Below are 21,468 nucleotides of genomic sequence, written 5' to 3'. Positions count from 1 at the left end.
GGTCTGTTTATCTCTACTGCTTCGAAAGCCAAGGTAGAGTGACCGCAAATTAAAGGTTAGCTTGGGAAACCTAGTCAGACTGTGTCTCACAATTCAATATGTAAAAGAAGGGCTGAGAATATAGCCAGTAGTAGGTGGCTTGCTTAAGATAATCTCCTACATCACTGATTAAGTAAGTAACCCATGACAATAACACATGGAACAACAAATGACAAGATTTATTGATACATTATAGTTATATGCAGAATGTCCTGCATGTTCAAAGATTCAACTAGATTTTCAGGAAAGATTAAGTTAATAAATTTTCTTTTTCTAGGTAAAAGAGACACTAAGGAAGAGTAATTTACTTACCGAACAAAATTCATTGCATACTTACTAAGCCATCCTGGCCCCATAGATCCTTCAATGGACTCAGAGATCTCACTGTAATGAGGAAACCCATCATATCAACACAGTTTTTAATGCAGTGACAAAGTACAGTGACCAGAATGTATACTTTCTGCACAGAAAGGCTGCAGAGAGTTGCTAACTTGGTGGAACTTGAGGAACATCAGGAAAGGCTTTCTAGAATAAATAATACCCAATTGTAACCTTAAAAAATAACATACAATCAGCCAGGCACTGAGGGCAAAGGGGCATGAAGGTAAAACTTGGTGTGGCATGTGTTGTAACAGAATGACTTTTGAAGTGCTAATGAACACAGCAGTGGGAAAAGTAAGCAGAGTCCCTCATGGAGAGCCAGAGGTCAGGAGTCTTAGGTTCCAGACAATGGGAAATCTGTGGATTTGACTGTCAAGAGCACCAGAACAGTCATACGTGTATTTTATATAGATCATTGTAGTAGCTTTGGTTGGTGATAACTTGATCAAAGTGAGAACTGTGAGGTGATGAGACTGTTGGAAAGCACTTGCTGCATTGCTGGTAGAACGGAGAGGTCTCTGGAGCAGGACAGTGGCAGTAGGTGAGGGCATGAAGAAGACCTGTTCAACCATCTGTTTACCATGGAACTGTATGTCAGGAGATCTGGCATTCTATTCATGTACAATGATATATTTTAATCATTTGTATTGGTTTGTGTTGTGAGAAAGAAGGCACATGTGCAGGTCAGAGGACCACATTTGATTCTCACCTCATTCTGTTTGAGGCAGAGTTACTCATTGCTTCTGATGCTGTGTAACAGACTTTGCTAGACTAGCTGACCTGCAAGCTTCTTTCTGGTTCTCCTGTCTCCACCTTCAGTCTCATCCACAGAAGTGCCAGATTGCAGGTGTCACTGAACAGAGCGTTCTACCTGGCTTCTGGGAATTAACTGGCATCATCAGGCTTGGACAGGAGCACATTTACCCAAAAATCCATTCCCCCCACCCACAAACATAAACTTAATATTGGGCAATGATTGTGTCCTGTCATCCAAATTCTGTATTTCTCACACAAAGAGTTCTATTTAGTTCTTTTCTAACACAGCCAGTGAATGTCTACTTCCTACTTCGTCATTGTGTTTTCAATATTGTGTCACATTTGGTTCGGGGTCACTTTGCTGTCTACTGGCTCTGCATCCATACTGTGCTCACTTTAGTTTTGATGGTTGGGTTTTCCTTAAGTTAGCTTCTAATGGTAGACTTTTCGTTCTTTAAGTCCTGTTCATGGTCATGGGGAACATTTGTGTTTATTGCCAGCCCAGTACTGTACTACTGACTCAGTTTACAGGACAAGATTTCCTGCAGCCAAATGGGCATGGGGTTCTTGATGGCAATCACCAAGATTGAAAGCTTATAAATTAAAATTATAAAAGGAAATCCTTTTTCCTCTGATTCACTAGAAGCTAAGGTCCAGACAAACCCTTGTCTCTAGTGTTATGTCCAGGTCTTTCTCAGCACAGTAAGTTGTGCTTCCTCATTTCAGGGGCACTATATTTAGACAAAACCTCTGATGTGACCTCTATGCCTGGAACCTGGGGTTTGTTTACCAGCCTTCTGCATTTGTCCCATTGAATCAGTCAGATGCTGGCTACAGTGTTTCTACTTCACTCTGTGGGTTTTGCATTTTTCAAGAAGTTTCTAGAAGGTCTGAGAAATTCCTCAACACTTTCACGCATCTAGCTGTATTATAAATGATATGAGTCGGGCATGGTTGCATGTGCCTTTAACCCCAGCACTGCAGAAGCAAAGGCAGACAGAGCTCTGAGTTTTAAGCCAGCCTGGTTTCCCTAGCAACTTCCAGGCCAGGAAGAACTACATAGTGAGAACTTGTCTTTTAAGAGGAAGAAAACAAAGGAAAGAGAAAGAAAGAAAAAGATATGAAGTCTTGACTTCTTATTTAAGATTTTTCAGTCTGCTATACCAGGAGAGGTCCTTTGACAATCTAGATGCCACTTTGCAGAATCTGAAAGTTATAATGATACAACTATGGCACAGTATATTAGCTTGTTGCTATGATGCAATCCTTAACATAAAGCAACACAAAGGAGGAAGTGTTTATTTGGGCTCACAATTTGAGTCCATCATGGAGGGAAAGCACTGTAGGCAGCTTATGATGGCAGGTGCATGCTGCTGGAACTCTTCTTGCTCCTTCCATCTTGCCAGAACAGGAAACAGACAGCAGATAGAAAGAGGGGCGGGGCTATAAATCTCAAGGCCAATTCACAGTAATCCACTCACCCCACAAAGTTCCACCTCTTCAAGTTGCACAAATGGGTACTGAGTGTGCAAACACATGAGCTCCATGCTGGACTTCGCTTATACAAAGCATCTCTCCCACCTGCACCACCATCTGGCAGAAATGAGAAGTTAGAACATAGTCTTGTGCTGTCTCATGAGGCTTACAAACTAATCGAGACATGACACAGCTGGACTAAAGGTTCTAAAGAAGACCAAATGGTCCTTTCTTTAACACTATTACCCAGACGGTCATAAGAAAGGGTCTGAAGACTGTTAGGAAAGTTATTAGGAATAAATGAAATGGTAAGGGCAAGATTTTTCAAGATTTTAAAGAGGCAACAAAAAGAAGTTTACCACTTCCTTAAGTAAGAAAGAGGCTAGAGTGGTAGTGCATGTCTTTAATACCATCACTCAGAAGGCAGAGGCAGATCTCTGATGAGTTCCAGGCCAGCCAGGGTCTCAAAAAAAGTTTAATAAAGATTTTATGGCATAAGATATCTAGGTGAGGTACTGTCTCTCCCATTATGTGGTGACTCCATTAAAATTTAAAATTTATTTCATGTGTGCATATATTTTAGAAAGGAGTCCATGGGGGTTGTGTGTACTTATTGGTTTGTTTTGGTAAATTTTTTGTCTTGTTTTCAGAGAGAGTGAACATAAAGTTTGAGATGGACTGAGGTGGTAAAGACTTAGGAAGAGTTTGGGGAAAGGAAAGAGTATAACCAAATATACTGTATGAAAAAGTTTAATTAAAAACTTAATTGGAAAAAAAGTAAAGGAGAGCTATGCTGGATAGGTATAGTTATCTCAAAGAAGACCAGATTATTGATATGAGAGAGAATATGGAAGGGTGCAGATTCAGGGACCAGTGCCTTCAGAGGCTAAAGTGACAAGACAAAGCCAGATCAGCCACTCTGAAGGTGAGGTTGTGGATCTACTTGCTCTCTGTTGATGTGAGTCAGCATCCCATGGGCTGACTCTCCAAGGCAAGAAGTGATGTTCATTTCTCAACTTTCAAAAGCATGTTAACTGATTAAATATGTTTAAAACTAGTGCTTCCTCCTCTGTGGCTATAAAATTATGTTTCTGGAAAAATGGGAAGGTTTAAAATCCACTTTGGTGACTACCTGTTACCATGGTTACAGAATAATTAGCCTTTTTCTTAAGAGTGTGAGAAATCTTGTTATTGGCAATAGAAAATGTCATGAAATATTCAATAATTTATAGAATCAAAAATTTGTCATTACTGTGGTAAATTAATAAAATTTGTAATTAGTCAATTTTGTAATTAATAAAATTTGGGGGTTTGACAAGTTTTATACACATATGCCATATTTTCCTCCATTACACTCTCTATTCTCTCCCACTCCTTCTAGGCCTATTTTCCTCCTCAACTAATTGCCTTCATATTTTCCTATCGCTTGGTGTGTGCAGGTAACTATGGTCAGCCTCATGTTCATGATTCCAATGGCCTAGTCCTAGCCAGAAGACAGTGTTTCATAGAACTCCTCTCTGTCCTGTGGTTCTCACAATCTTTCTGCTCCATCTTCTAAGATATTACTTGAGCATTGGAGATGGTAGTACAGACATTGCATTTAGGAAGGAGCACCCAACAGTCACCTGCTCGCAGCACAGGGACCAGTCACAAGTCTCTGCATTAACTTCTCCACTGATAAAAAGAGGCTTCTGTCACTCAGGCAGAGAGTAGCACTAGTTTGTTTCCATTCACATCAATACTCAGAACACAGTGCAGCTGCATGTCCATTTAACAGTAGCACACTCCTCCCCTAGGGTCTGTGACTGCTCCACAGACTTTTGATCAGGTTTGGGATATGTATTTCCCCCTATGAAACAGGCCTCAGCTCCAACCAAAAGCCATTGGTTACCCTCAAAACGATCTTGCTATTACTGAACCAGCCGTATCTCGCCTGGCTAGATGGTAGAGTCAGCTACCGAGTAAGATCATTAATGGTTTTCTCCCTCATCAGCATCCATAGCACTTTCCAGATATAAGAGCTAGCCAACAGGGAAGACGCTCCCAGATCAGTTGCAGTTTGATTTCTCGGTGTCTCGTGTTCAAAATGTGTAGTATCTTCAGCCAGAAAGTCCAAATCTCTATATTTTTAGCTAAAATCTTTGAATGAACAAAAATTTGCTGCTGCCTCAATTAGCTCTGTATGTATGTGTGTGTATCTCTGTGTGTGTGTGTGTGTGTGTGTGTGTGTGTGTGTGTGTGTGTGTGTGTGTGTGGTATATATATGGTGGTAGTATGTGGTGGTCTATGTCTTCTAGTATATATATTATGGTTTGTGTGGGGGTGTCTGGCTGAGTGTGGTGTATGTATGTGTCTATATAGTATGATGTGGAAATGGTGGTAGTAGTTGTGGCCCTGTATGTCGGGGGTGTATTTGTCTATCTATCTGTCCATCTTAGTGGTCTATGTGTCTTATACTATATGCATTATGGTGTGCATGTGTGTTGTGTGTGTGGTGTAGTATATGTGTGCATTGTGCATGTGTAGTGTGGTATATGTGTATGTTGTATATGTGGCTATGTATGTTTGGTGGGGGGGTATCTGTGGTGTGTGTGTGTGTGTGTGTGTGTGTGTGTGTGTGTGCATGTGTGTGTGTGCTCACATCCATGATATGATATTCAATTTAGAAGCAAAAGGCAATGACAAAAATGTCAGTCCTTCACAACTGCCACATCACTGTATAATTCAGAATAATGCTGAAGATGTTTTGTTTACAAATCATAAAATATGGATTATCAGTCACAAAAAATGATTTAAAGCTCTGTGATAGTCTATATAGAAAACCAAGAAAGAAGATATGCAGCCACTGAGGAACAAGGGCAACTCTCCCAGCCGCTGTAGGTGGTGAGTGCTGAGTGGGCAGAGTGCCTCTTCTCCCACCCCCCACCCTACCCCACCCTACCCTCACATACACACCACCTGGAGACAGACACATCTCTTGACCAGAGCTAGCATGACTGGTGCTGTGCAGGTAAGGATGCAGGACCTGCTCTCCTGAACATCTCATTTCTTAATGATTATCATTAATATCAAGTACACAGAAATTAAAATATCTTGAAAAAAATTCTAATTAGAGATGCTAAAAATACGTGTCTTGCATTATTTTTTAATTTTAAATACACTGTTAAAGAGTACCTGTGAGCACAGACCTAGATCCTGGAGCTCAGAAACTCTGATCTGGCTCTTAGATGACTCGGCTTTCTGATCTGTTGTCAAGGGTTGAACTGTACTCCTTCAAAATTCATACACTGAAGTTCTAACTCCCAGAACCAGGTGATATGGCTGTATTTGGAGATAAAGTACCAACAAAACTAATTAAGTTTGAATGAGGTCATTGGAGTGAGCCTTAATCAAATGTGACTTGGCTCTTGTAAGAAGAGATTAAGACACAAATGGACACCAATGGGTGACTGAATGGGACAGAGTGGAAGCAGAGCCTGTGACAGCAAAGGGGAGATTTCAGAAGAAACCACAAATGATCACCTTAATTTGAGATTCCCAATCTCAGTTAATCTCAGTTAATCAGTTTCTCAGAAATGTGATGGATTTATACGTTCATTTAAGGAGATCAGCTAGTAAACTTAAGGAGCCATGCCTGTACAGTATTTCAGGGCAGTCTTAAGAGACTAACATACGTCAGAGGACTTAGGAAAACAATAGACTTGCACCAGGCAACATGACCATATGTTTGTCAGCCCAGTAGCTGAGCGGCTGAGTGCAGAGGACCCAGAGTTCACGGCCATCCTTAGCCATCCAGTGTAAGTTCAAGGCCAAACTGAAGACACCCCTTCTCAAAACAAAACAAAACAAAAACAAGCTAATGATTCTGACTAGCATTAACTGCCTACTACTAAGATCAAAGTGTGGTGTGTGGCTGCTGCCTGATCAACTCACTGACTGTATATTTTTACTTCATTTTAAATCAAGAGTTGCTCAGCCAAACAGAATGATATTGGAACCATAACTTTCTATTTGGTTTTGAATATTAACTACGGACTATTCATCTGCCTTCCTAACACAGGCAGCCAGCCACCATGATGAATGGCAGGCCTGTGTGGTTTTTCATCCACATGGGGTTGAATTGCAGATTGAGGAGTGCCAATGATTCATTTAACCTCATATAGTTTGTTATATCAGTTAAGAGCAGGGGGGTGGATATGTGCTATTTCATGTGTCAGGCAATAACTCACTGCATTAAACAAGATTATCAGTCTTAACCAAAACTTTCCCTCTTCACAGATCCTAACCTAATTCTTTCTTTACTTGGAGAGGAAGGAATTGGGCATGCATAAATTCTCAAGGGCTGTCAGAAGAGATACACCATTTCAATGGAGGGGGAGGAGGGTGGTAGAGGCAGCTGGAATAAAAAGATGGTTTCAAAACAGGTACGGAGGAAGCAAGGAGATCAGCTAGTAAATTTGTCCGGATTGCTCAGAAAGTGAAGACAAGAAGGTAGATTTATAAAGTGCCTGGTGACAACCTGAGAAGTTTAATGAGCATTATAATATAGTGATAAATGAGGTAGGGTATGTTTAGTGGTGATGTGTAAGAACCACTGAGAAGTAAATAGCCTTTAAAGCAAACCTGGAAAAACCTAAAAATATTCTGCAATTACAGGGAAAGGGCTACTCAGCAAGTACGTATCACATAAGGAAGTTCTCTAAGGGTTCTCTTTTAGTTCCTGTTGAAATATCTGGATCACTGAAATCCACAACTTGGGGAAGTCAACCTAGAACACACATGTTGCTCCCATCGAGCCCTACAGCAGACTTCCTACAGTCAAGGTTAAAACATAGATAAACATGGAGAAAGCAAGTACAGACTTCAGAAAATTTCAAAACCTTGGTCTTGGGTGATATGTTTCTTGGAATCCATGCACACATGTGCACACACTTACATATGTGTGTACACACATACATACACATATGCATGCACACACTGGCACATTGTGAGTTTTCCTTACTTTCTCTATTTCTCTGAATAAATCTGTCTCTTCTCCTTTTTAAAAATGATTTCTGTGTTTCAGAGCATGCTGAGTCCTCCATGGCTGCTATAGATGGGACGATGTGACACAGTTCGGCCCATAGAGTAGAGCTAACAAGGTGTGGGATTCCATGAGTGTTGACAGTTGCTAGGCATGAGACTTGCTTGTGTAATGATGTACATGATTTTCTTTGTGTTCCTTCTTCAGTAGATGTTCTCCCTGTCAAGGTTACCAAGGAATGTTCTCTCTGCCAAGGTTAATGACTCTATGATAATTAGAAGCAGCACAAGTCTGGGAAGTTGAGGGTGTGTCCAGTGTTCCTCAGCAAAAATGGCAAGTGCTATGACCTTCAGGACAGCCCTTACAGCTGTGGGAAAAACTGTGAACAGGAGTTTAAAAATATGTAAACAGAATTTCTCAACTATGCAAAACATAAGGATTCAATATTGTATGAGGGGCTTCACAGATGTAAAAGAACAGATGAAGGGGCACTAATGAGCCAGCTTGTCAGAAGGATATTAAGGAAGGAGATAAAGAGATTTGGGAAGTAGGGCAAGATCTCACCCAGCTAAGTTTATTGTTTGTGCTTACAAAGGCAGGCAAATTTCTGAGATCAAGGTCATCTTGGGACAGAGCAAGTTTAGGCCTAGGGTGGTGGGTGATCTCAGAATGTGATCCCACTCAGCTTGCTTATCTGTGCTTACAAAGGCAGGCAGGTCTCTGAATTCATTTACATTGTTAAAAAAAAAATTACTTGCTGTCTTTTCCTATGAATCCAGAGGCTAAGGTCATAAAATGCTGATTCTTGGGGTAATCAAAAAAAAATGACTATTGATATGTAAATAAGAAACTGGCTTTGGTCTGCAAGAGAGAGCTACCCAAGGAGGACTGCTTGGAGAGTGAATACAGATCTTTCACAATTTTTCTAACAGGATTTCTGACTTTGGTTGGAGAACCCATGAATCACTTAGAGAGCTAACATAGCTCTTTAAGATGTTTTCTTCTAGCAGCTTTTCTTTTTGAAATTTGTCTGGTGGGGTTCTTTGACTTTGGCTGGAAAACTCAAGAATTTTATCTAGCAGGTTTCCTGACTTTGGTTGGAAAACCCATGAGCTATCTAGGGATCTTTTAGAAATTTTCCTAGTATGAGAGAACTGTCTTTAACAGAGAGCTGTCTTGAGCAGGGCACTAGCTTAAACAGAGAGCTGTCTCTAGCCAAAAGCTATGTGGAGAGTCATCTTAAGTAGAACACAGAGCTGTCAGCTTGTACCCACAATTGACTTCAAGTCATTTCTTTTGCAGCTCCTGAGGGACCCTAAGGACTTTTTCCAGTCCCATGCCCTCCTTACAACTTCCCCCTTCCTGCTTGGGGTCAAGACCAAATTCCATTCTCCACCCACAGGAACATTCTTGAGTAAAAAATATTTCAGAATGCACTGACTGATAGTTACCTGACCTTCTAGAAGATCCCAGGTAGAGTTCAAATGCATGTCATGCTTGCTAGCCAATAGATTTAAAGGTCAATATGCTTAGCCAATAAGTTTGAACTGTAACCTTGCTGATGTAACCTGTGCCCCTAGAAAGTATAAAAACTGCTTGAAATAGGTATTCAGGGGTTGCCTTCTTATCACTAGCCTCGAGGTACCGATTGAGAGTCTACCCCTTGCTTTTGCATCAATCTGCATCTTGGTGTTTCACTCAGGGGCATCTTGAAGTAAGTATCACTGAACAAGGGTCAGGACCTTACACTCCCAAACACCCCTTCTTCAGTAACCCCTCTCCAAGCCTAGGCTTGTCCTTGGCCAAGGTGGTGACTCAATCACTAGGCCAACACAGTTCAGCTTACTTTGCCTGAATGACTAAATAGAATCACATGTAATGAGGATATTAAGGTATGCATATAGACTGAATGATTTTGTTCTTCTGAATTTTGTGAAAACAATCATGGTGTTCCTTACCTTGGGGATCCTCCTATAATTACTGTTTGATGATGAAATTCAACTTGGCCTGATTATCCTGCATTCTGTATTTATTACATTAAGTTACTAAATTCCCTTGTATTGTTTATTATCCAACCTGTCCTTGATCCAGAAATACCTCCTTAGGAAGACTAACTCTCCATAGGTCATCCTCCAGGAACTAGACCAACTCCTTTAGCTGAGACCTCTCTGCTATATGTTCTGTCTCTTCTCTTTTTTTATACCTTCTTAATATACAATTGAGTTTAACTTAATATGATAATCTAGTAGCTATGTGCCAAGCTTTGATGACTTCTTCTCATCAAGCCCCAAATTCCAGAAAATTAAAAGCCAAAATTAAAAACAAAATCCTTTTATCCTTTCCAAATTAATGTGAATCGAATTGCCCCAAATAACATTTTCTGTTATGTGATAGTTCAAGTACATAGAGAATCACAAAAGAAGAGGAGGAAGATGAAGAGGATAAAGAGGAGGAAGAGGAGGAGGAAGAAGAAGAAGGAAAGGAGGAGCAAAAAGAAAAGAAAAAAAGAAACCACAATTTAAATAGTTTTGCCCCCTTCACTTTTCCTTTCCTTTGCTGTTAACAGAGTCAAGGTCCCTGGCATACTAAAACAGTAACTTTATAACTGAGCCACACCCCAGCCCAGTAGCCTCATTCTATCCAGCATCATAGACCCATAGGGCATGGGCAGTAGGCTATATGCTGTAACAACTATAAATAGTACCATTTGGTATTATATATATGCAATTTTCTAGCGGAGAGATGATTGTAAATTTATGAATGTGGTATCTGGAAAAGAATACAAGCTCCTTAGTCAACCTGGTAGTTGTGTTTACAACTATCAACATTGCTATCAATTTGATTTGTACATGAAACTAAAATAATAAAGATATAGCTAGAAAAAAATAACTTCTTGGGATTATGGTTATGTAAAAGTCAAATCAGATGATTTGCAAACACAGTAGATTAGATAGATGATGGGAGTATTAAAATTCAGTAAACCAGTTATTTGACTGGATCACCTGTACACTCCTCTTAGAAAATTAGCAAGTTGGCCCTGTCTGCTACTCTCTGTACCACCATAGTTTTCTAAGACTGATAGTTCTTCCATGCACCTCCGACAATTCCACAAAAGCTACATGTAATAAAGAATCACTGCATCCTCTCAGCAGTGGTGATGTTGTTACCAGCTGGACCCACAACCTCAGCATAAAGAGTGGAAACTGAAATAGAGAAACAAAGGTGTCACTTTCCAGATGGTGAGAAGGGCCTCCCTGGTGTCTCTGCACAGCGATGTAAATCATTATTCCCCTGAAGGATATTAAGCTGCATCAGACAAGTTGACTTGTATCAGTACAATGAATGCGCATAGCTACTCTGAGTGTTAATTTGTTATCAGTGTAGCTGCATGAAAGTTATCTGCATAATTTCCTCTGACAATTTGTTCTGGGGGTGTGGGAATGAGGACTCTGCAGTTACATATCAGACATCTGTAAAGGATGCATTTGTTCTTACCCAATCGGCAGGTACTGCAGACTGTCTTGATAGTGATAATGGCCTGCCAGAGGAAAGCTGTGACTTATTGAGACTTTATCCTTTTATACAAACATGGCCAGTTTCATTATCACTTCGAGAAGGAGTCTGCCACAGGAGCGACAACTTGTGTTATAAGTGGTGTTTTCTAAACATCCAGAGACAAAATGCTTTGGGCTTGAGATCTGAAAACACTTTATAGGCAGACCAGGGCAAATTAGTATGCAGTGTGAAATGACCTCAGCCTTCAATGGTGCTAACATCTAGCTTCATTTAATCACAGAGAATGAGAAATGAGAAAGGGAGACAATGAGTAGAAAGGGGTAAATATTTGGCAAAGAGAGAGAATCTTGACCACTTTCAGCATCCAGAGGAGACCTTTGTGTCAGTGTAGAGGACAGAGAGGATACCCCATCTTCCTTGTATTCTTCCCTTGATCCCTTTGCTTGCTATTTGGGCGAAGACTGATGGGTGAGTCATTCTTCACAGAAAGGGAGGGAGGGAGTGTGAGGGGTGGAAATGAAAGCAGACCTCACTTATCTATTGCATGGCTTTATTCGAAAGGGTCTAAATATAATTAAAACTAGTATTATTGGCATGCATAACTCTCAGATTCTCAAAGACACATTTGTTTGAAATATTCATTTCCATAAAAGCTTTTGCATGAGTTGGATGCTTTTAACTTTCACTCTATTATCTGGAAGTGGTCAGAAAGACAGAAATTTCAGTGGTCAGAAAGACAGATATTCCAGAACAATGGGCTGGCATTTAAAAGTCTCCAACCAACCAAAGACTGCACATGGAGGGGTCTGAATGTTCAGGCAGCATGTGTATAATAGAGGATTGCAAATTCAATCATCAATAGGAGGAGTGGACCTCGGCCCTGTGAAGGTTCTGTGCCCCAGTGTAGGGGAATGCCAGGGCCAGAAAGTGGGAGAGGGCGGGGTGGCAGGCATGGGGAAGTGGGAGGCAACAGGGGTTTGTTTTTGTTGTTTTTGTTTGTTTCTTTGTTTTTTGGAGGGGAAACTGGGAATGGAGAAATTTACATGTAAATAAAGAAAATATCTAAAAGAAAAAAAAAAAAAGTCTCCAACCTAGTCCTCCAGTCTCACCAGTGAAGGATTATGATTACAGACTAAATGGGACTGAATATTTCAACTTTAGAAGGACGTCTCTCCCCAAATGTCCTACATTCTGACATGCAAAGAAAATTACTGGAAAATTTTAAAGTTTTAATGGCCAATCTACCAGTAGTTAAACATCTGTTCTAGTATTTCCAGAAACATCTTTGCTTGAAGGCAGCAGGTGGCACTTCCCGCCATCGGAGCAACTGAGTCTATACATACAAATTTCTTATGCCAACATAGCCAAAGTCAGACAAATTTAAATTCTTCATAAAACTCTCATTTTGTGGAAGGTTGGTTGTTTTCATTTTGGTGAGGAGCAAATATTTATGCTTAAAACCGTGCCCCCTGTGTTTCCCATTTAAATCATGCCTGCTTTGGCTGCAGACACAAATACCAATAAAATGATAGGAGTTTAAGTCCCAAGTGCCTGGTAGAACATAAACTCATTTCTCAAATCACTGTGAAAAGCTGCAGTATTTCTAATCCTGTTTGTCTATCAGGATGACATCACTGCCAGACTGGTGACTCATGGGCATGTGGCATAAGCTGCAATCTTAGGCCACTTTAGTCACTGGGTCACCTATGCCGAAGGGACAATGTGTCTCTTCTCTAACTCAGCAGCATAATCTCAGAAACACTTCGCCTGTTTGAACTGAATGGATTCAAATGTGAACATAGAGGCTCAAATTCTCATGTGGGTTCCAGAAAGTGTTCAAAGGAAGTCCACAGCTGTGTTTGTCAAACAGTCACACTCTCTGCCTCACCTCTAAATTTGATCATTAGCTCTAATACCCTCAAAAGTTAAAAAGTTAAGTCTCTGTCCACTTAAGAGAGGGAAGAATTACAAATAGAAAAGCCCACCCAACAACAAAGAATAAGTTCTGAGAAGGGCACTGATGAGATAAACCCTGGGTCGCTGGGCAGGAAGGACAAGGTTTTTGCTGCAGCATTTGTAAAGAAAGAACCTGGGAAGGAAGGACACAGCCTGAGAAGTGCCTGATGTTCCCAGGCCTATGTGGGTATCATCATCTTGATACCCAGGCATTTCTTCCAAATCAATGGATGTTCCTGAAATATACAAGGTGGCAGCAAAACTAAGGTCTGTGGGTGATTATGACAAGAGACTCATTGGTTTGTGTCAAAGTTCCATTCCAGTAACTATACAGCATTAATATATTTGAATACTATTATACTCTAAGAAAATCCCAGAATCCTGATGGAAAGGATTCCATCTCTAAGTTTCACAGTCCTTGAAGAGGTATCTGATCATGCTCCATAGAATGCCTCTGCCTCCCAAATAATTTGTGCTCCTTATAATTAAATTGATAATCTGAAGAAATTGCTATATTTACAGAGCTAGAGAGATGGCTCAGCAGTTAAGAGCATGTTCTGCTCTTGCAGATGACCTGAGTTCAATTGCCAGATGTTGGGGATTGGTTCTAAGGCTTTGTCTTAGTTCAGCTCCCAAAATCACACAGGAATCTGTATGTTCAAATGCTGAAGTTCCCTGTCCCCAATTGGTTTTTGATTAATCAATAAAGAGCCAAGGGCCAGTGGCTGAGCAGGATGAAACAGGCAAGATTTTTAGGATTCCCAGGCAAGGAAGGCAGAGGAGAGAACAGTTTTGTCATGAAGTGGAAGCAGAGAGGATCGGGTTTAAGAGTTGCAGGAGAGATATCTTGCAGCAATGTATGTGCAAAGAGAAAGTGGCCCCATGGGAGGGCTGCCCAGAAGGAAACAGGGCAGCAGAGATAAAATATAGATTTAGAAAGTGTAAACTCAGGACTACTGGAGGGAAGTATGTGCTAGCCATAGGAGTTCTGAAGTGCCCAACCATTGAGCTTGTCAAAGTATATCAAAATATAAAACTTGTATATGTGTGTCTTTCATTCATGAATCCAGAGCTCTTGTGTGGGTACAGAGCCACATGTGCACCTGCTGGGAACCCATAGTAGATTAATTAGTCACCACTATACCCAGAAGCCATGCTGGGCTGCTACCAACTTCCTATCACTTCAGTTCCAGGGGTATCTGATGCCTCAGGCCTATGTTGGGCACCTGCATTCATATACACATATCTACACTCAACAGACATGCATATAAGTAATTTTAAAATAAAGTAAATCTTCAAAATCTTGAATTTATAAAATAAATTCAAGGAGGGCAATGCTAATTCATACTACAAGTAATTTATATTTATAAATTAAAATATATGAATCTTTTAAAAAGTAAATATACTTTGTGATAAGTTAGCTACCATAAATAGTGATTCCTCTGATGGAGGATCATCATCATTTATATGTTTCATTTCTGCAAAATAGTTTATTAACAAGGCAGCTGTGACTGCGCATGGTGGTAGAGACCTTTAATTCCAGCACTTGGGAGGCAGAGGCAGGCATGTTTCTGTGAGTATGAGACCAACCTGGTCTGCAGAGGGAGCTCTAGGACAGCCAGAACTACAAAAAGAGACTGTCTCAGAAAAACAAAACAAAACAAAACAAAATAATAATAATAATGCAGCCAAGCATGAGATGAGGGGGCCCTAATTAAAATCAATTGAATATAAGTATAAATAAATAAGAAGCTGTTTATATGTTCATATATGAACATATTATTTATATGTTTTTCATTTTTACAAGAGTGTTTATTAGCAAGGTAGTTGGGCATTGAGAAAGACCCAAACATGCTCCAATACGCTCATCAATCTGGCCAATTTTAAATATATTAATAGTGCCTGGATTGTGAAAATGTAGTTACTAACATCATTATGCATAGATGGAAACATATTTTGTCCCAATTAACTTGAAAATGATGTGTCCCAGTCTAGTAAATTTGATATTATATAATCCTAAAAACCTAATACACATGCATACACACACAAGTACATGCACACATGCACAGAGATGTACACACATACCTATATATTACATCTTTACTTTATACTTATAATTATATATGTAAATCTTCAAATACGTATACTCTTAAAAATGAGGTAGAGATATAGCTCATCAATAGAACATTTACATGCAGAATGTGTATATGATATAATTAGGAAGGAGGCATCTTACAAACCATAATGTGAAAATATATGGATACAACTAATGAATCAACATGAAGGTTACTGCCAAAGGGAAATTTGTTAATATGTCAAAGTAAAACTATCATTTACTTCAGTCTCTGTGCCCACCCCACTATCACCCTCAAATAGCTTATATCTAAAACCTACAGCTCCTGGAGGTTTACTGGTTTCTCCCCATGGCTTGCTCAGCTTGCTTTCTGAACAAAACCCAGGACCACCAGCCCAGGAAAGGCATCGCCCTCCTCTATTAATCACTAATTAAGAAAATGTCTACAGCCAGATCTTCTTAATTCAGGTTTCCTCCTTTCCAGTGACCCTAACTTATGTCAAATTGACATAAAACTAACTGATTCAGCTGAGCTTTGTCAACTTGATACACAAACATGTCACTATTAGACCACAATCTTTCCTTTCTTGTTCATCCCTAATATCTTACATTAATATTAACATTATTAACATCATTAAAATATTTCAAATTTTAAAAGTCCTGTGGTCTTTAAAACTTCAGATACTTAAAAATTCAGTCTCTTCTGAAGGAAGGACAATCCAGCCTGATATAGCTGTCTCCTGAGAGGCTCTGACAGTACCTGACTAATACAGTAGAGGCTCACAGCCATCCATCGAACTGAGTACAGGGTCCCCAATGAAGGAGTTAGAGAAAGGACCAATGGAGCTGAAGGGTTTGCAGCCCCTTAGGACGAACAACAATATGAACTAACTAGTACCCTCAGAGCTCCCAGGGACTCAACCACCAACCAAGGAGTACACATGGTGGGACTGATGGCTCTGGAAGCATATGTATAGCAGAGGATGGCCAAGTTGGTCATCAATGGGAGGAGAGGCCCTTGGCCCTGTGAAGGTTCTGTGACCCAGTGTAGGGGAATGCCAGGGCCAATAAGTGGGAGAGGGTGGAGTGGCAAGCAGGGGTAGGGGGAAGGCAACAGGGGTTTGTCCTTGTTGGGTTTTTTGTTGTTGTTGTTGTTGTTGTTGTTGTTTTTGAGGGGAAACTTGGAAAGGAGAAATCATATGACATGTAAATAAAGAAAATATCTAATAAAAAACTTCAGTCTCTTTAAAATCCAAAGTCTTTAAAAAATTCGAAATCTCTCAGCTGTGGACTCTTGTAAAATCAAAAATAAGTTAAATACTTTACTTCAAGAAAGAAAAACCAGGGCACAGTCACAATCAGATCAAAGCAAAACCAAACTTGAACAGTATAAATAACTCGATGTCCAAAGTCAAGGATTTGGTAACTATCTTCTGAGCTTCTCCAAAGGGCTTCGGTCACTTCTCTGTCTCTGCTCTCTCAGCCTGTCTCCTAGGCTCCAGATAGCTCCATTCGACTGCTGATACTGTTCTTGGTGGTCACCCTATAGCACTGGCATCTCCAAAATTCTGGAGTCCTCTGCTGAAAATGGGCTGCACTTTCACCAAAAGACTCTACTAGGCTCTCTTCAGAGACTCCAGTCCTGCCACACAGTGGCAAAGCTCAGCTGTTCTCCAAGGTCCCTTCATGCCTTCAAAATCAGTATCACCTGGGTGGCTCTTGCCCTACCACATTCAGCTGCCAGCTTGACCATGTCTGGAACACAGCTTCCATGTGCTGATTCTCAGGAAACGCTTCCCAGATTTCACCACGATGGTGCTGATCTCTTCTTAATCACAGCTAACTTCTCAGCTTCTGCCAGCCAGCATCCATGGTAAGATTTACACTAGTCAGTAATGATATAAGATTTTATTTCAGTGGTTCTGGTTTCTTGCTAATCAACTCTAGCCCCAGCTCACCAGAACAATGGAATCTTACGTCAAAATCGCAAATGGCCCGAGTCTTTAAAGTTCTGCAATTTCACGAGTCTTTAAACTTCTGCAATTTTACAAGCCAGGTCTCCATCCTCTGCATTTCTCTCAACATTCTTATCTTCCAAGCTCCCACACTTTGAACATTCAATAGCTTTTCAGCCCAAAGTTCCAAAATCCTTCTACAATTCTCCCCCAAAACACATGGTCAGATCTGTCACAGCAATATCCAACTCCTGGTACCAATTTTTGTCTTAGGGTTACTATTGCTTTGATGATCAAACACCATGACAAAGAGAAAGTTCATTTGGCTTATGCTTCCTCATCACTGTTCATCAGTGAAGGAAGTCACCAGGGGAAATCAAACAGGGCAGCAACCTGCCGGAAGCAAGAGCTAATACAGAGGCTGCAGAGGGGTTCTGCTTACTGGTTTTCTCCTTATGGCCTCCCTGTTCAGCCTATTTTCTTATAAAACTCAGGACCACCAGCCCAAGGATGACATCACTCACAATAGGCTGGGCCCTCCCTAATCAATTGCTAATTAAGAAAATGTCATAAGCCAGATATTATGGAGGCATTTTTCAATTTAGGTTCCATCCTTTCCAGTGACTCTAGTTTGTATCAAGTTACATAAAACTAGCCAGCACACTACATCATCAGCCCTCCCAGGGGGGAGGAGGGCAGTGAAGCTACTTTAAAGACTAAATGGGCAATATTTAACATCTTGGTGTCATCTTATGTATTCCTTTCTGTTTCTTACCCCCACACACTAGTAGATGCTCAGTCTTATCTTGGTGAAAAAAAAAAATTTCCCCCATCCAACAGACATTTCCATTGTCCTTCATTTATAAACCATTGTTTCCGCAAGATTGTAGCAACGACTGTCTAAACCAGCTGTGTTTTTCTTATCCGTACTGTGCCAATTAAATGAACTCTCTCTGTGGTATCCTGAATCTAACAGAAGAAACTGGGAAGTGAAGAAATACTTGTGTTTGTATAAGTGCTTTTAGGGAATGTTACTAGTCTCATCCCCACAGGCATATCCAGCGCACACAAGAAGCATAACAACAGATTTCACACTTATTTTTTCATTAATTTATACAAATTAAAGCTTCTAGCAAGATGTCAACCACTCTTATTGATTACCTCCTTAGTTGAGGGCATTGTGTGAGTTAAGGGAATAGAAAGAAATGTATGAACAAGAACTTTGTAGTCCATAAGTGACTCAATCAATTACACTGGCTGAGATTGTAACCATTTGAAGTACTCCCTATATTTATAGAGATTAATGGCCAGAATTGTTAATCCTCTGTTATCTCTCTTGCCTTTAGCCCTTTAATTTACCAGTGACTACACAGAGTGATTAATAAATCTTGGGCATAAGTACAAGTCATTTTTGCATCCTTGTTGAAAAAGATATTTTATGTGCCCCTTCTCTAACTTTGAGGACAATCAATGGACAGCAAGACTTGTTCTTGAAACCTACCTGGGCCTTTCTTTAGCCCTCTTCAGACGTCATCATTGCCGTGTGTACTGATATTTTTGTTGTTGTTTTGTTTGTTTGTTTGTTTTGTTTTGTTTTGTTTTTTGAGACAGGGTTTCTCTGTGTAGCCCTGGCTGTCCTGGAACTCACTCTGTAGACCAGGCTGGCCTCAAACTCAGAAACCACCCGCCTCTGCCTCCCAAGTGATTTTTTTTTTCAACTATATAAACCCAAAGCTTTGAAATCCTCCTCTAAAATGATGCTATCCTGCCACAGGCAAGCTAGATGTTTATCAGCTTTCCATCATCAAAATTTAAAGAAGAAAGGGTGAACTGTGTCTCAGTTTGTGAGGTTTTAGTGTGTGGTCCCTTGGCTCTCTTGGCTCTGGATCCACAGTTAACAGAATGTTATGACAGAAGCATATGGAAGAATAGAATTGCTGATCTCATGGAAGCCATGAAGAACACAGAGCAGATGACCCAGGAAAAAACACGGCCTTCAAGGCAATGTCTCCCAAGGCCTACTTCCTGTAATTACATGCTATACACAAAATTTTTCACCATTGCCAGTAGCCCATTAAGCTATGAATCCATATGTTTATCAATCATCTATAATGTCAAAACCCTCATGATCAGATCATACCCCAAAGTTCCTGCTTCTGACCACTGCTGCCCTGAAACTCTAGCCTTTGATATTTTGTCTTTAGGCAAGTGTCTTAAGATCCAGACTATAATATAATGAGAATTTCACATTTTCATGTTGAACAATACACTGTCTTTTGTAAGACAAGAATGAAAAGCTTATTTTAGCAATAACGATGGAGCCATTTGTCTCTCTTGCGTTACCAGGGAATAGAGTGTGGATATTGCTGTTTGGAGCAGGAGTGGATTATGTAACTGTTTCCAAACCTCCTGATTGCTTTTAGTTTACCTGGAAGCAGGTCTGGTGTGTCTGATTGCTCAGAATTCATAGAGTGTAACTTAATCAAAAATTGTTGAATAAACAATGAGTCCACATTAGTGGTGTATCATTTACTGTGTTCAATGCAGTGATTTTGTTTTTCAAGCCAAATAATTTTCACCTCGAAAGTTATAATTTTACAGTAATTAGTAATAACAAAACAAGTAGATTTAAGGAGCACTGTCCAGTGCAAAGAGATATAAGCTGACTATTATCCACGTTATGCTGGACTTCCTCAGTTTTAACGCTTTAAGTTCCACATAACTAGATATTCCCCCATTCTCAGGAAAACAGGGTCATTTTAAAAATAGCAGTTATCGATCTGAGTTTAGTTAGTCAGAATTGATCACCTTTCCCTGCTTCTTTGCTTCATTTAGAGTTGATGAATAATTATAGACAGTTGGTCCTCTGTGGTTTCCTGTAGACTGAACCAGCCACAGACTGAAACCCTTGAGAGAACACTGTGTCTTTACTGAACATACACAGCCTTTTTGTTTTCTTATCATTTTTCCCAAAAAGAGTATTACCAGATTATAATAATTTACATTGTGTCAAGTATTGTGAGTGATCTAGATGTGACTCGGGGTATAAATGAGGCTATGTTTATGATACATACAAATACTTTGTTCTTTTATACAAGGGGCAGGAATATCCTTAGATATTGATATCTACAAGGGTCCTTGGAGAATCCTCACAGATGAAGGAAGGCAGCAGGAGATTTATGAAACACAATGTGATGTTATAATGAATGTACAGTATGGATTGACCAAATAAAGGCCATAATGCATTCATCACTTCACATTCTTACTTTAGATTGAAAGCACATAAAACTTGTTTCCTAGTGATCTTTCTGTGTCATAGCGCTCAATGGTGACACTGACACAGTGAACATGTGGTTTAGAAGCTCTACCAGAGTTCATCATGGTGGCAGGGTTCTGTGACTCAGATCACATACATATGCAAAAGTTGCACCCATACACTAGCAAATAGAGAATAGTGCCACTCTTCATTATTGTCCTCTGAAATGGTTTATGTTTAAGGAACTGGCCCATATGTCATGGAAGCTATCAAGTCCAAAATCTAGGAAGGTGTGCAACTTGAAAGAAGGACCATCTGCTGCTGGAACTCCCTTCTCCCCAGAGGAAGTCAGCTTCCTCTACTGAAGCCTTCAGCTGATTAGCTGGGACCCAGACAGCCACATAATGACAAAGAATTAGCTTTATTCAGAGTCTTCGGTTTAAATTTTAATCTCATTTAGAAAGAACAGAAGGAAGGAAGAGAGGGAGGAAGGAAGGAAGAGAGGGAGGAAGGAAAGAAGAGAGAGAGGGAGGAAAGAAGAGAGAGAGGAAGGAAAGAAGAGAGGGAGGAAGGAAAGAAGAGAGGGAGGAAGGAAGGGAGGGAGGAAGGAAAGAAGAGAGAGAGGAAGGAAAGAAGAGAGGGAGGAAGGAAAGAAGAGAGAGAGGAAGGAAAGAAGAGAGGGAAGAAGGAAGGAAGAGAGGGAGGAAGGAAGAAAGAGAGGGAGGAAGGAAGGAAGAGAGGGAGGAAGGAAAGAAGAGAGGGAGGAAGGAAAGAAGAGAGGGAGGAAGGAAAGAAGAGAGGGAGGAAGGAAAGAAGAGAGGGAGGAAGGAAGGGAGGGAGGAAGGAAAGAAGAGAGAGAGGAAGGAAAGAAGAGAGGGAGGAAGGAAAGAAGAGAGAGAGGAAGGAAAGAAGAGAGGGAAGAAGGAAGGAAGAGAGGGAGGAAGTAAGAAAGAGAGGGAGGAAGGAAGGAAGAGAGGGAGGAAGGAAAGAAGAGAGGGAGGAAGGAAGGGAGGGAGGAAGGAAAGAAGAGAGAGAG

The 21,468-nt window shown here is 40.4% G+C and overlaps 1 long non-coding RNA gene and 1 other non-coding gene across 2 annotated transcripts in view; one reads left to right on the top strand and one right to left on the bottom strand.

Annotated features, from left to right (window-relative positions):
- Positions 1–386: 386 nt before the first annotated feature.
- Positions 387–21,468, bottom strand: part of LOC116083649 — a 33,673-nt gene continuing 12,591 nt past the window's right edge. Inside the window, exons 2-3 of the long non-coding RNA XR_004115833.1 lie at positions 2,658–2,769; positions 387–423 (exon numbers count right to left, since the gene is read on the bottom strand). This is a non-coding gene — a long non-coding RNA (uncharacterized LOC116083649). The remainder of the gene's footprint in view (positions 424–2,657; positions 2,770–21,468) is intronic.
- On the top strand, positions 8,573–8,635 carry LOC116083976. Its single transcript, XR_004115960.1, has one exon. It is a non-coding gene; the product is annotated as a U7 small nuclear RNA (small nuclear RNA).

This window comes from Mastomys coucha, unplaced genomic scaffold, assembly GCF_008632895.1.
Source record: "Mastomys coucha isolate ucsf_1 unplaced genomic scaffold, UCSF_Mcou_1 pScaffold8, whole genome shotgun sequence".
NCBI classification, from domain to species: domain Eukaryota; kingdom Metazoa; phylum Chordata; class Mammalia; order Rodentia; family Muridae; genus Mastomys; species Mastomys coucha.
This window is presented reverse-complemented; position numbering and strand designations above follow the sequence as displayed.